Here is a 6000-nt window from a genome sequence, read left to right on the forward strand (position 1 = left end):
ACAAAAGAGAGAACAATAGCTTGAATACATGAATACTTAACAACCCCAAAATATGGGTTACACACTTGAATCGGTGTGAAGTTGTTTAATGATGTGAAGTTGTTATATCATGCTTTTATATGCAGCTGGAGCACCCATTATAAAAAGTTGTGATCCATCTTTTAAGCTGAGGGCCGAAATTAAACGCTTCTAATTAACGTCTTGCTTAAGAAATTCTAATTGACTGAATCAAAAGCCCAAATCAATGAATATAGCTAAGCTAGGTATAGCTTCTAAGGAAGATACCCATAGTGGATTTTCGATCAGCCTGATGTTTTGTCCTATATATCAACCTTTAAGGACGGTGCCTACTAAAAGCGAAGTATTTTTGCATGGTTTATCACTATGCGGGAAAAGCAGATCTTGGTAGCGGCTATTGAAATCCAAAAAGAAAATTGGGGGTAACCACGCATATTTTAGAGAGAACTAAGCAACAATTATTCTAAAAAGCAGCAAAATACAAAGCAATGTATGGCGCTTTTTGCCAAATTGAAGCTTTATTATCTCTGAAAAATGCATGGTTACCCCCAATTTTCCTTTTTGGATACCAAAATCACTTGCTAAGTTCTGCTTTCTCCGCATAGTTTTAAAGCGCGCAAAAATATCCCTGTAATAGTAGGCACCACCCATAGGAAACCCGAGTATCTCCAGATGCGCAGAACGTATGCGCAGTAACAATAGTAGGCACCGTCCTTAACATATCCGGTTTGGACTTCACTGATTAGTTTTTGGAGAAGTTAAGAGATCTGGCCTGCAATGGTTTTGCAAGCAATCTTATAATCGATATTAAGAAGTGATATTTTCTAAGTAAGGTAGGTTTTTTCGGTACAGCTTTGATGATTCCTTGCTTTTGAGTAATATTTAGTTGCCCGTGCTTAAGGCCCTGGTTGAAGCTTTCAACCATTTTATCCCCTAATAAAGGCCAGAAGTGTGAATAAAATTCTATGGAGAACCTGTCATTTCCTGGACATTTACCTTTTGTGCACTGCTTTAGGGTTTGTAAACATTCTTCTTGGTTAAGAGGCAATTCAAGCTCTTCTTGTTCGTTCTCGTTTAATTTAGTTAAACTAGGATGGTTAAAGAATAGATCGTCGTGTTACATCGCATGTAGATACTTGTGTATACAGACCTTGGTAGAAGAGTTTTTGATGCGCTTAAATTTCATCAGAGTTTGTGATTTCCTGACCATTCTCCAGTTTAAGTCGGGATATATATCATTTATTATATATATATGATGAATTTTGCCTTTTTTCTAAGTTTAGGAAACATTTGGTATTTTTTCCCCTTGTTTGTGCCATCAAGTTTGATCTTGTTCGCTTTCTTATAATGGCTCCTTTGGTTTTATATGCCGCTAGCTTATCAAGCTTCGATCTGAGCCAGTGTAGCTTCGTGATGTTCTCTTCTGTTCTATGTGTTGTTAGTATTTACAACAGGGTGTCAATCTGATCGGTAAGCTATTTTTCAGCAACTCTGCGTTCCCTATTTTTCCTCTTGCAATATTGCACACAGAATCCTCTTATTTCCATTTTGATCATGTCCCAGGCGAAACCTTTGTCCTTAAAATAGCAATATTTGCTTTTGTATTCGGAGATCCTATTTTCTAGCACCAGGGCCTCTTGGTACATAATCGTTGGATCGGAGATTTAAAACTATTTCCAAGTGATCAGAAAGTGTGGAGTTGTGATTCTGTCGAAACCAACCAATAGCCTAGCCTACATTGTACTTTTAAAGCTTTATCACGCCATGTGAATTGTTGTTGATTGCTGTGTTGGCACCTCCAAACGTCCTGAAGATTCAAACATTTGCATAAATTTGTGATTTTGCTTTCTTTTCACGCCGCAACCACCAGACTTATCTTACAGCCGTTACCAATAACACGCGACCCACGGCATTCAAAAGAGTCGGATGAAATTGCGTTTTGGTGGACGTCAATCAAAGAAAAGCCGTGGAAATTATTTCGAATTCTGACAAGATTCCAAGGCAACCCTGTAAGAAACTAAGAATTTTACCTCGCTAAGAGAAGGTAAACTTTATTTAAATTCATTCTCCAGCCAGATCAAGCGCAAAGAAAAGGTATTTTTTAAATATAAATTTCGATTTTGCACTGCACGTGATAATTTGCTCACTTGCACGCACCGCTGATTTAATTGTCAGGTGTAGCGATTTCAAATGTTTCACAAAAAAAAAAATACGGCTTCGTCTAAACAATGCGCATTTTTAGATAACCTGTCTTGGAAATCAACTTTCATAAAGTTTGCCATCCGTCAGCGGATAAAACTGTCAATTTCTTCGTTCTGTTGCCTTGAAATGTTCTCAGAATTCAAAACAATTTCAACGGCTTTTCTTTGATCGACATCCACCAAACCGCAACTTTATCGGAGTCTTCTGAAGGCGTTAGGTCGCGTGTTATTGGTAATCGCTGTAAGCCCTTAGGGAACAATTGAAGTCACCTCCAATGATCACGTCACCAGTGGAGCAAGTGTTCATAAGAATGTTTAACAAGTTTGAAGAGAAGGGGTTTTGTTCTGAAACATTACTCGGGCTGTAGATGTTACACGAGTAGAAGTAAGTATCAATTATTATGGCGACCTGAAGCAAAAGGTATCTTTCGGTTCTTATCAGCAGTGATATGATTCGTGCGTATGTCTAATTTAGGGTTAAAGAGAATCATGACGCCCCTTAAGTGATTTGTGCCATGAGATATTATCTATGGCTTCACTAACAATATCGTGCTGCAACTTGGCCTAAACCTCAGTTTAATAATTGCAAAATATTACATTTACATTGCCTCAAAGGAAGAAGACCTTTACTTTTTTGATACCTTCTTGCTGTTCTGAGAAGCAAACTTGACACAGAAAAACACAATTAAAAATGAACCAATCAGAACACAAAGCAAACATAATGCAGCAGGTGGCAAGCATGAGAAAACGCGGGAATGAGAGTGAAGTAACACCCATGACTGCGGGTAGCTCAAGTCACACCATTTCTGTTTTGACGTACAGCATAAATTATTGCTTTGCCGGTATCTACTAAACTCCAAGACGAAAACAAATACAACCAAACAAAAAAAATTGTATTAATAAAAACGATTCCTTTTCCTCCCCCACCATCTGCACGTGGGTCTCCGAGGATAATTAGGAGAAATATATAAATTGACAGAATGTTATCATATCCGTTTTGACCAGAATAGCCCTTTTCACGGTTAATTTTTCTCATTTGCATTACAATGTTATCCAACGTGGATGCGAGGCAATTTCGGGCTAAAACTACAAAATAGCCCGAAATTGCCGCACATACATGCTAGATTTCATTGTAATTCAATTGAGCAGAGTTAACCTTGAAAAGGGCTATTTGACTGTGAAATTAAAGGTTTAAATTACATTCTACGCACAAAATTTACTTTATTTGTGGTTTCACTGATTAGATCTCCCTACTGATTGGTGCGAAACTATTTGTGATGTGAAGAAAACTAATTAACCTTCGGAGAAAAAAAAGCAAGCGTGTTGCGTCACATATGATTTGGGTTGTCTGTACTGGTATGCACAATAGCTACGAGCCAATCAACATGAGGAAATTTTGACACTTGTTGTAAAAAAATTTATGTTACATTTAAAAATCAAGGGCACCTTTTTAACTTGTGAATGCACTTGCTCAATGAACGAGTTATCACTATGGGGGGAATTCATGTAAAACCTGTTAGGTTAGGGTAGTTGCTGCCATAGGTCAGGACAATATAAGTGGTTTTACATTAAGTAACCCGCTTGTTCCATTGGTCACTCACTCAGCTGTAAACTTTCACCAGATATGGCATACTCTCGTGGCAACCTTAACTCTCTCTCTCTTCCTTCAGCTAAAATTATCTTTTTCTTTGAGTTTGAAATTAACAAAAATAGCCTATAGAATACTCAACTGATGTATACAATGTTGAAGAAACATCTGAGGGTGTTCTGTGCTCATTGGCATATTTCCTTCAGCGGTCTTAACTGTTTGAAAACTGTTTAAAACTAAGCTTCCCAAAACTAACCTTCAAACCTAGCTCCTATGATCAGAGTGAACTTTGGAGTTTCGGTAATAAAAAGCTAATTACTCGGGCCGTAAGGCGGACCGAGTGAAGGTTTTGGTAGCATTGTCAAATTCTTTTTTCTTTTTGGGGTAGCGATGGGCCGAGAGATAAGACTTTGGGCCACGAGTTATTGTTCTCGGTCTCATTTTTTGTACTCGGCTGGTGCGAGTTACGTTTTCTTTGTGTTATCAAATTCTATAAATTCTCGTTCGCGTTCTTTGTTTTCGGGCCGTGAGGAGTGTTTACAATATGCGAGCCAGACGTGCGAGGCATGAACAACCCCAAAATAAACTGCTAACCGTTCAGCTAACTGGGGAGCTATTTAAACACGGAGCGATCCTATAAGACCAGGCTGAACGGTTCAGACTGTCAATCAAAATTCCAAAACGCGCGCATCGGATTGGTTGATTACCAAAAATCTTATTTTAGCACGTTCAAGTTCCCGCAACTTCAATTCGAAAGGACGTGACGAGTTGGCGGAAAAGCTGTTTTAGTTCGAATTCTTTTGTTCAAAATCAATCCAACGAATATGGCTACAGGAGAAGAATTTAGAAAGTTAAGTTATCCGTCTATTTTGGGATCGGAAATTCATTTATCGGCTGGTAAAATCTTATCCTTTCGAGATATTTCCGAAATGATTAGGATAAAGTTCGTAAACAAACCCTGTCTTCCGAGATGGAATCGCTTCGATCCTTTGTGTCGTTTAGTGGGGGAGAGATAAGTAAAGACACAAAGTCGTAGAAACGAAGCCTAAAAGAAACAACGGAGCGGGAAACGGAGGAGAAAAGTGAAGTGTCTCAAGCGGCGAGCGATCGCACGCAAGACGACGGAGCTGATAATCCTTTTGAAGCCGGCCTCTCTCTCTCTATTGTTTACTGTATATAATAAAACTTAGAATATATTTGGTACTGGCTAATTTTAAAAATGATGTGAGAGCCATTGCCATTATCATTTCATCCATAAGATACATGAGAGCAACATCGGGTCGTGTTTTGTTTATATCTTTGGTGATTTTTCGTATTAGCAAATTATTCAAATATGCATGATCAGGTACGAAATGTGTTTAGATGTTTTTATTTTTGACTTGTGCATAAAAGTTTAGAATTTATTGCTGCCACTTCCAGCGAATTAGTAGAGTTAGTTTTCACGTACGTGACCGATAGATACACAAGCGGTAATAAACTTGAACCCGACATGACGACTCGAGCGGCCGTTTAGCGGAAAACATCTGCTAAATTTTGAAAATCCTGCCAGTTTTGGCGAACAACACAAACTCGTTTTGGTTATCGGCATGTTCAGATGGAGGGATGCAGATGTCCAGTTCGTCGCAGGCTTCAGTTTATAATGGTTTCGATCTTTGTACTGTGTATTTGGTAGAAGGATTTCGAATTTCGAGGTAAGTTTCGTATAATCTTTCGATTGCGGCAACGAAACTTGATTATTTCCGTTATTATCGTTAATCTCGCTAATTTCTGGTGTTTTATAAGATATATAGTTAGCGTTTAGCTTATTTTTATTGATAAATCGATTCCCTCTTCGATTTTAGAAAGATAGTTCTTCTCTCATTTTTCCTCGACCGTTACCGACGCCATCCACCATTATACTGATCCGTTTGGAAGCCAACAAAGCGCTTCAAAGGGGCGTGTCCTTCCCTTTTATAGGATCGCTCCGTGTTTAAGCTAACCTAAGTGCTATTTAGGCTAACTGGAGTGCTCTTTAGGCTAACCGGAGTGTTTTTTAGACTAACCTGAGTACCTCAAAGTTAGTTTTGTTTAACCGAAAATTTGGCAACTAAATCAGTCTATGACGTCGCGGGCCAAGATAGATAAAGATGTCTCACGTTTACTATAGAAAAACAATCAATGTAGAAACGGTTTCTGTCTTCAATTGAAAGGTGA

At 38.4% G+C, this 6000-nt stretch overlaps 1 protein-coding gene and 1 long non-coding RNA gene across 3 annotated transcripts in view; both read left to right on the forward strand.

The window, feature by feature from the left end:
• The window catches only part of LOC146459307 (uncharacterized), a 40864-nt gene that overhangs the window by 33585 nt on the left and 1279 nt on the right, over window positions 1-6000 (forward strand). The window lies entirely within an intron of this gene.
• LOC146459308 (GFP-like fluorescent chromoprotein cFP484) overlaps window positions 4776-6000 on the forward strand; it is a 29920-nt gene continuing 28695 nt past the window's right edge. Inside the window, exon 1 of the mRNA XM_085089670.1 lies at window positions 4776-5498. The gene's annotated coding sequence lies outside the window, so the exon portion shown is untranslated. The remainder of the gene's footprint in view (window positions 5499-6000) is intronic.

Source organism: Pavona decussata, unplaced genomic scaffold, assembly GCF_977016875.1.
Source record: "Pavona decussata unplaced genomic scaffold, jaPavDecu1.1 SCAFFOLD_220, whole genome shotgun sequence".
Lineage (NCBI taxonomy): Eukaryota > Metazoa > Cnidaria > Anthozoa > Scleractinia > Agariciidae > Pavona > Pavona decussata.